At 42.2% G+C, this 9,931-nt stretch overlaps 1 protein-coding gene across 1 annotated transcript in view; it reads right to left on the bottom strand.

Moving 5' to 3' along the window:
• The window catches only part of TNRC6C (trinucleotide repeat containing adaptor 6C), a 127,417-nt gene that overhangs the window by 45,774 nt on the left and 71,712 nt on the right, over nucleotides 1-9,931 (bottom strand). The gene's annotated exons all lie outside the window — the stretch shown is intronic.

The following is a 9,931-nucleotide window of genomic DNA, read 5'->3' as shown; positions in this document are numbered from 1 at the left end:
GGAAAATGAAGATAGGCAACAGAAAACTTTAAGTATCTAAATTACCATAAAACAATGAAGTTCTTTATTGCCAAATATTGATATTAGGGGTTGGCTCTGCTACCCTGGTTTATGACAATTTCCTCTGTTGGTTTTGCCTATACTATAAAAACTAGCTTATGTAATAACCAATTTAAAGAGATCAACGAGGGCTTCCCTGGTGGCCCTCAAAATAAAGAGATCAATGAGCCACTCATCATTTAACACTGAAAATAAGACCAAGTTAAAAAACAGAGATTATCCCTAAATGCTCATTGACAGATGAAGGGATAAAGGTGTGGTACATATATACAATGGAATATTACTCAGCCATAAAAAGGAATGAAATTGGGTCACTTGTAGAGACATGGATGGACCTAGAGACTGTCATATAGAGTGAAGTCAGAAAGAGAAAAACAAATATCATATATTAATGCATATATGTGGAATCTAGAAAAATGGTACAGATGAACCAGTTTCCAAGGCAGAAATACAGACACAGACGTAGAGAACAAACGTATGGACATCAAGTGGGGAAAGGTGGGGTGGGATGCATTGGGAGAGTGGGACTGACATATATACACTAATATGTATAAAACAGATAACTAATGAGAACCTGCTGTACAGCACAGGGAACTCCACTTCGCTGTACAGTAGAAACTAACACAACATTGTAAAACAACTATACCCCAATTAAAAACAAACAAACAAAAACCAAAGATTATCACTTTTTGTCAGCAAACCTACCACAGTTCACTCTCCCTCGGTCTTGCCTCTGCAGGGACAAGGTTTACCCAAAGGCGGGCCACCTACCTCTTGACTTGGAGAGCACTCACTGCAACCTGCACCCAGCAGTAGCAGGTTACCAGCCTGGCCTAGCAAGGTTTTACATCCATAATGCTTGCTACATATTAGGCAACCAATAAATGTCTGTTGGACAAACAAAAGAATCAATGTATAGAACCAAATATGAGTTTTAGCTAAAGCCACCAATTAGCTGAACAATCTTAAGTCATTTCTCAACTCTACAAAGATGATGATGAACTACCTACCTAAGCCCTAAAGTTCTCAGCTCTAAAATTTATAATCTAGAGTTTATATATACTACATTAAGAATCACACAAAAAAATACCTAGCAACATATTTGACACTGTCAATCTCAACTACAATATTGGAGAGAAGATTTTTTTTCTGGTAAAATATACAAAATATAATTTTCCATTTTAACCATTTTTGAGTATATAATTCAGCAGTGTTCAGTACACTCATTTTGTGAAACCATCACCACTATCCCTCATCCGAAGATGAAACACTATACCAGCAATACACCAGGGTTCCAATTGCTCCACATCCTTGCCAACACTTGTTATATTCTGATTTTTGAATAACAGCCAGCCTAATGGGTGTGAAGTGGTATCTCATTGTGGTTTTGATCTGCTTCTCCTTAATGATTAGTGATGTTGAGTATCTTTTCACATGTAAAGCATTTTTATAATCAAACTGATTTATTTCGTTTAAAATGAACAATCCAAGAACTACATTGTTTGCATATAAAAAAACCATAAAACCCAATGAGTTTTCAATAAATAATGTAAAACAATTCCAAAATATGCCATCCTCCTACTCAGATGGTTTTGTTTTGGAATTTTCTACAAATATTTATAATCAAAACATAAAACTGTAAATAGTAAATATTATTTAATTTCTGACATTATGAGATGATAAAATGTAGGAGCAATGTTGTTGCTTGTGAGAAAAATAAATCTAGATCATTACATTTTGAGCTATAGAACATCCTACATTTTACAAGATAAAATAATTTATAAACTTCTCTATGAGACAGAGAGAGGGTAAGGCAAGTAATGAATTTAATACAGTAACTAGGGAATTCCCCGGCGGTCCAGTGGTTAGGACTCCACACTCTCAATGCCGAGGGCCCGGGTTCAATCCCTGTTTGGGAAACTAAGATCCCACAAGCTGTGCAGTGCAGCCAAAAAAGAAAAAAAAAAATACAGTAACTAAACCTGAAAAGGGGAGATGGAAAACAAGGAGGAGAAAAATTACATGAAAAACACTGAATCAACATGCTGATAAATACCTGAATTCTCTACTTTCACGGATAGTCCTCTGCCCTTAGAGCTTTACAAGAGCAACAAAGGGCCAAGGACCAAAGGCTAACGTTGGAATTAAGGAGATAATCCTGTGAGAAAAAGGATTTTTTTCATTCACGTAAGTTTTAAAAATCCCAAATTTCATGAAAAATATTAGTCATTAGGTTAAAAAAAAAAACACATCCATAAAGGTGTATCAAGGGTATGTAGCGTCGCCGTGCAGCCTGGGCTCTTTCTAACAAGTGTGTCTGTCTGCTGAAGGGATGGCCCCCACAGTGATCAAGTTCCACCGCTCAGTCCTTCCCTGGGGTGGAGAGGAAGAGCTCAAGGGCAGCAGAGCCAGCTCGGCACCAACGAGGCAGTGCTGGCAGGAGCCCCAGCACCCGAGCCGACAGAGGGCAGGATGAAGTCTCGCCTGTGCGTTTACACACTGGAGTCTCTAGGACACTTTCACTTACTACGACTGGATTCTCCTATGAGAATCTAGGAGAATTTCTAACTGTCTCCCCCAGACCCATTCCTGCTTCTCTCCAGTCTCTTCTCAGTAATGCACCAAACAGTCTTTCCAAACGCACCTCCAGCAGATCATGAATGCCTACTCACACACTTCAGAAGGTTCTTAACATCAAACCCACGAGGTATCGTCTCACACTGGTCAGAATGGCCATCACTGAAAAGTCTACAAATAATAAATGCTGGAGAGAAGAAAACCCTCACACACTGTTGGTGGGAATGTAAATTGGCGCAGCCACTATGGAGAACAGTACGGATGTTCCTTAGAAAACTAAAAACAGAGTTACCATATGATCCAGCAATACCACTCCTGAGCATATACCCAGACAAAACTATAACTGGAAAAGATACACGCACCCCTATGTTCATGGCAGCACTATTAGAATAGCCAAGACATGGAAGCAACCTAAATGCCCACTGACAGAGAAAGAAGATATCATGTGATATCACTTGTATGTGGAATCTAAAAAAGTTATACAAATGAACTTATTTACAAAACAGAAACAGACTCACAGACATAGAAAACAAACTTAAGGTGACCAAAGGGGACGGGGGGAGGGATAAATTAGGAGTTTGGGATTAACAGATACACACTACTATATATAAAATAGATAAACAACAGGGACCTACTGTAGAGCACAGGGAACTATATTAAACTATAATAGGGAACACTGGAGTAAGGGCAGTTCTGGGAAGGAGAGAAGAAAGGGAGATGACGGACTGAGATCCAGACATATTGAGTCTGGGGCGGTTGCAAGACCTCCGAGCGGATCCGCCCTCAGTCCTGGGAGAAGCAAGTCAGAAGCTCAGATGTTAATGTGCAGTTCATCAGCAGTCTCTCCGTGTGGACTCACGCATCCTTGCAGGTGCTTCATCCAGCTCCTTAAAAGACCATTAGCACCACTCTTCTCCCCTCTTCACTCCCCTCCATCACCTGCTTCAGTAGCTGGATCAAGTGGGGGCTCCCTCCAACAAGCACTGCGGAATCTACGTGTTGTCATCCGCTCAACAGGACACTCTTCTCAAAGGCGAGAACGTGTCTGCAAGTGGTGCATGCCAGGAGACCAGTGCTCCTAACTCAAAGGGGAGCTAAGTGTTCTGGAACTCGGTACACATGGTGGGAAAGGAGACGAGAGAGAGAAGGCTAGAGGAGAGGAGATAAAAGAGGGAAGGAGGTGAAAGCATGAGATGAAATGTCCCCCTGGGAATTCCCTGGCAATCCAGTGGTTAGGACTCGGTGCTTTCACTGCTGTGGCCCTGTGTTTAATCCCTGGTCAGGGAGCTAAGATCACTCAAGCTGTGTGGTGTGGCAAAAAAAAAAAAAAGAAGGAAGGAAGGAAGAAAAAAAGAAATGTCCCCCAAACACCAAGGGAGTTTTACTGAACGGGTACTTACACCTGTGTTTTGGCACAGACGGTATAAAGGACAGGGGATCACTGCTACTAAAGGAACCTAAAGGAGAAGCTCAATTCTCACCAGTGCACGGAACAGCTCAAGTCCATTTCCAGGTGAGGACTTCTGTCCTAAGCTTGCAAAGACGGCCACCCTTATATGAGGAACTATTTGGAGGGGCTTAAAGTGAGGCTAACAAGTTAATTTGCTATATACATTTATATGTGTTATTACCATGTAAGCCACTAAAAATATTTTTCTACTTAAAATGTTTTTAGTTGTAATGGAAACAGGGGATAAGGAAACAAAATGAAAGAGACAAATATTACAATGTCTTTCACTGTAATTAAACTTCAGGAACACCAAAATGATATATGGATTTTTCCAAGATAATACCACATTTGGGGGTGTTTATAGGGTCAAAATGAACATTAAATACATTAAAAACCAAAAAGTTAAGGCTAAATGGTAAAAATTCCTCTATGCCGTGGTTCTACAATTTGATTTTCGGCCTTGCTCCTTAGTGTTCCCAGTTCTGGTACATTAAAGAAAGCTCTTAGCCCCAGGATCTTTCTTTACAGGGTCCTCTCTTCCTACAGTTTGGGGCCCCGTACAGAGCCTGTTCCTGTGTGACTCTAGTCACAGTGTCCTCCGATGACAGTTCCCTGAGACACTCACATTCTGCTGAACAAGCATGTTCAACAGCCCTACCGATGAGCTCACAAACACTGCACAGATGAACAAGACCTAGTCTCCCCTCAAAGAACTTTCTGTGCCGAGACGAGCATGAAGCACAAAGGTGCCAGTCTTTGCTCTAGTTTTTTATTTTCCTTCTTTCACTTTATCTTGTTTTCTCATGTTTTTCCTTCTCAAAAAGTTTTAAAATGGGAATCAACTGTGACCTATGTACTTTAATACATATATAAAAAAATAGTTTGGGGACTTCCCTGGCAGTCCAGTGGTTAAGACTTGGAACTCTCAATGCAGAGGGTGCTGGTTTGATCCCTGGTTGGGGAACTACGATACCACATCCTGCGCAGGCAAAAAAAAAAAAAAAAGTTTGAATACATAAATGCATTTAAAAGCTGGAAAGGACTTGAAAACTAGAAAGCAGAAAGTTATGATTTTAATGCAATATTTTTGATTTTCAAATATAGACTTAAGTTGATTTGAAAATACCACTCACCGTCTTCTTAGTGCGGTGGTAAAAACCAGACAACAGAAAACAAAGAGCAGAACCTACTTCCCCAAAACACAAAGGAGTTAAACCTAAAGCCACTTTGGAAAAATTAGGCTTTCCCCACTCCCACCATCCTTTCACCACTCAGACTCCTTTAAAGTCTTCTGTGGGTATCTGAGGAGCACAGTTTGACTAGTTCTGTTCTGGGGAGCCCCTGAAGTCTCTCCTCTCTTGCCGCTCATCGTCATCATCACCAACACCACCATCACATCAATAGCATTATCACTCCCACCGTCACCACCACCACCGTCATCACCAGTAGCACCAGCAATACCCCACCACCGCCACCACATATTCTGACACTAGAATTTATCCCCAAAATGAAAACGTGTTACATTTTTAAGGCTATTACTCTCTTTATGTTTAAAGCACACCATTCTTCTTGGGAGAATTTATGACTTCAAAAATATTTGAATAACATGCCTTTCATAAACCAAAGTCTCTTGACTGTGCTATCAATTCACAAACCCATCTTCTAGTTATAGTCTAAAAGACTCTATGAACGAAATTTGTGAAATGACTGACTTGTGGGAACAGGCATTTTGAAATGAATGAAAGCTCTAAAATAAACCAAGACTGAATTCTCTTGTAAGTTATTCTCAACTCTCCAGGATAAGCCCACAGGAACTGTTAAAGGCTAAACTCCATGCATCTGTTACGCAGCAAGTTTGAGAGAGTTTATAAATAAGTCTTCCTATCCCTAAGACACCACATATTTCATAGCACTTTCAAGTTCTACGTATTTCCACACACATTAAATGAACTGAACCTTACAAATTACATCTGTTTTACAGATGGGGAAACAGAGGCTCAGAGGCCAGATTTGGAAAAGGTGGTATAACCAATAACCAGTAAGGACTGAACAGAAATGCCTATCTTCAGGATAAAATTCCAGTGCTCCTTCCATTACAACATTCTATCACCAAATGTTAAATTCACTTTTTTCCTGCTGTTTGAATGGTTTACACGTTCTAAAAATAGGTGTCTCTATAAAAATGTAAGTAACATAAACAGTCTTAGGTGATTAAAAAGGATCACACGATAGCATGGTTTAAAGAAAAAAGCTTTCTTCTTTTTTTAAATTCCAAAATGTTACCATGTAAAGATAAAATTTTCCAGAAAAAGTGTTTAACGAAGAGCTTCCTGAAGCTACAGTGAGCGAGCTTTTAATTAGGCGTCACATTAATCAGGTAGGGAAGCGCGGGCAAGATTTGCGCAGAAGTGCGCGGGGCGCTTAATTATTGCTAACACTGACAAACAGTACGTAGTCCATTCTTTCTCACCGCAGTCCTTTTAACCGAAATGACAGAATAATAAATCATAAAGTCATTCCAAATGCCTTCCATAGTTGAAAACACATGAGTGCTACGCTTACTGATAACACACAGTCCTCGGTTTCAAGGGGCGGGATCAACGAAACCATCGTTTTCAGCTTTGGAGAACCGAAGCCACCTCCCTCTCCACTGCCTTGAGTGTGCGTAAAAATCTTGTGGAGAAAGTGCTCTGAGTTCAGAATTCCGTCACTGGACAGACTCCGAGACATCTCCTTCGTCAATTTCTATCAACGGAAGGAATTATGAAATGCAGAACCAAGTGAAAGGTTTACTGCAAACAATAATTAAAGTGTCCAAAAGCAAACGCTTATTGCCTTGTTTTTCTTCAAAACGGCAGGAAACGAGGCTGCTTCCTCCGCGGTCAGACCCTGTGAGAGGCACTGCCGAGCGGGGCGGCCGCGGGGGCGGCGGCGCGGGGCCCGGAGCAGCTCCGCGCGCAGCGGCGGGGGCGCCATCTTACGCGTCGTCTGCGCGCCCCTCGCGCCCCGTCCGAGGCCCTGGAGAAGCAGCTGCTGTCTGCTCCGTGTCGGCTCTGTTTCTGCGGCTCTGCGGGCCGCGGGGGCGAAAGTACCTGCGGAGAGGGGCCGCCCACCCCCTGGAGACGCTACCTTGCGCGCCGAACGCCCGGGCGCCCGCATCTAGGGCAGCGCGGGTTCCCAGCTCCACCCTGTCGCCGCGCGCCCCGGGCCGCCGGCTGTCGTCACCGGGAGGCTCCGTGCTGGCTGCGCCCCGCGACCTGCAGGCGCCCGCGGGGCAGGAGCTGGCGTTGCCCTTCCCTTCCCGGGAGGGAGCCGATCACCCCCTCCAGCGGGAGGGGCGGGGGGAGGCATCCGCGGAGAGGACTTGAAAGCTCTGATTATCTAATTGCAGCTGACACTAAACCGATCTTCCTGCCTCTTAAAATTCGTTCAATTGTCACAGCCATTTTCACTACAGGACCCAGTTACAGCAGCACCAGAGCCACTTTTCCTCTGTTTTTTGAAAGTCTGCCAAAAGAGCAAGGGCGCGTTGCCCATTGGCTGCATGCAAATAAACCGCTGCTCCTTCCTACTCCTTTGTGTTCCGTTCCTTCCTCTTTCCCGCTTTTCCTGAACACACACTAAACGTTCGGCATACCAACACTAGCTATAATTTTCTAAATGAGCCCCATATGTAAATTGGCACGTGTCCAACTTCTTTCCTGCTTCTATCTACAAAAGATCTAAGTAGCAAACACTACCGCGTATTAATCAAAGCCTCAGTTTACGAATGTGCAAAGTAGCCACCAAAACAATACATTGTTCTGCCTTAAGCGCAGCGAGAAAGAGTTTTTTCTTTTTTAAAAAAGATAAAAGCTCTCAAGTGTTTCAAGCTGGAGTTATACTGCAGGTTGGCAAAAACATAGTCTGAATAGAAAATAACATTTTTCTGGAAGCTTAATAGGGTGAATCACTACACATATACGACTATATACACTTATCAGTTAAAATTTTTGCCAGTTGGCTAAGTGACAAGGTCACACAGGGGTCGTGGGTCTGGAAAACGAATCGGACCTGTCTCTTGACCACACTGCCACACTGCCTCCATGCCCGGGGACGCCCACCTAGGTCCCTGTGCTGATTCCACTAGGACATGGGATGGCGTCCCAGCAATGCTTTGCATTGACAAAATCAAGCGAGCTCTTTGGAAGCGGGTTTGAGTTGGAGATTCCAGGGAAAGGACCTTAGAAGTCTCATTTTAGGTGAGAAATGGAAGTACTGGCTGTGGCATAACCAGTGCCGGCTGCCAGGACTTCCCCTTCAGTTCAGTTCCTTTCACTTTGCTCAACTAGTCACACAGAGGTTCGGACACTGTCCTTTTAGGATACAATACAGGTTACACAGTATACAGTGCGTGTGAGGCTGCATGTTGCGGATGAATGGAGCATCCTACAGCTTCAAGAGGAGCTTGAGGACAGAAATACTCAAGGGGCTTCACGGAGGGTGGGTGACTGTGATTTGCAGACAGAAAGGGGCAGGGCGATCAGGTGTGTGCATGTGCTGGGAAAGGCAACACTGAGTGTGGCCTATTTGTGAAGCCAGACGGAAACAATCCCAATCAGAACGGAAAGCAGGACCCGGGGACAGAAGGAAACGTGCTGGCTGGACAAGGCTGGGAAGGGCACTGAGCCAGGCAGAGAGACGGAGACTGCATTAGGAACTAGGAAACCAGGACAGGTTTCCGAAGGGACCTCTGAAGCTGCGATACCAGAGACTGCTGGCGAAGAGATGCAATTGGTGTAAAACAAAGACTTTTGCTTGGGAGCCAAAAAAAATCAATCATTTCTTATTTTATTAATATAAATATATAGATTGATTCCATTTCTCAAGATGTTTTTATGTATAAAATGATGATTTAGTCTTCAATGTATATATTTTAAAAAGTACAAACAACTAGGAATAACTTTCTGGAGAAGGGTATTATAATTACAGAGCCAGATACTTTCTTAAAGAATATTACTTTCATATAAAATTTTACTGAATCAGTTTCTTGATTACTTTCTCCTTATCTAAGAAGATACCAGTAACATCTTGCACCTCTCGCATTTGGTGAGAACACTGATGCAAGACTGCCAACTAATCTTATAACAATGAGATAAGCCCAGAAAAAAGCAGGGCTGTTACACTTCTTTTTCAGTTTTTCAGTTTTTTAAGCGTCTTAAATCAACACCCCAAGCTATACAGGTCTGACTATACAATCTTTGTCTCTGTTAAGATTGGTCGGAGAACCATATTTCAGTGTGGAAAGTAACCATACGTTTGACTATAAACTGGTTGCAGTTAAGCAGATGGGATTATATTCAGTGAATATATTTGATCATTTCTTTCCTTCCTAGCTTTTTGCTGAAAATCACTGACCTACATCGCCTCTACCAGGAATTTAGCAGATGAAAGTAAAGACTATTTGAAGAGACATGGCAAAGCTGTCTAAAAATATTTGTTCCAAATAAAACCACAAAGTCATGGTTTTGAGAAATTCTGCTATAAATACTTCTATGTCATGCTGGAATTATTCCCCATATAAAAAGGCAGCACATGAAGGAAAACAAATATTAATATGAATTGTGACATGTTTCTTTTAAATTCTAATCTAATACAAGAAGCCTCCTTGACTCTCTAATTACAGACCTGAATTTCACTACTATCAGCAAATACGCTTTCGATGCCAGAACCATTGCCAATTGTTAGTTAAATTACTTGAAACGTAAAGATTTAAGAAAATCAGAGATTCATGGCAGTCAAACACATGTACTTTGCTCTTCCAAAAATTTCCCTGAAACTCCAGCAAAGAAATTGTTAAAAGTG

This window comes from Delphinus delphis, chromosome 19 (genome assembly GCF_949987515.2).
Source record: "Delphinus delphis chromosome 19, mDelDel1.2, whole genome shotgun sequence".
Classification (NCBI taxonomy): domain Eukaryota; kingdom Metazoa; phylum Chordata; class Mammalia; order Artiodactyla; family Delphinidae; genus Delphinus; species Delphinus delphis.
This window is presented reverse-complemented; position numbering and strand designations above follow the sequence as displayed.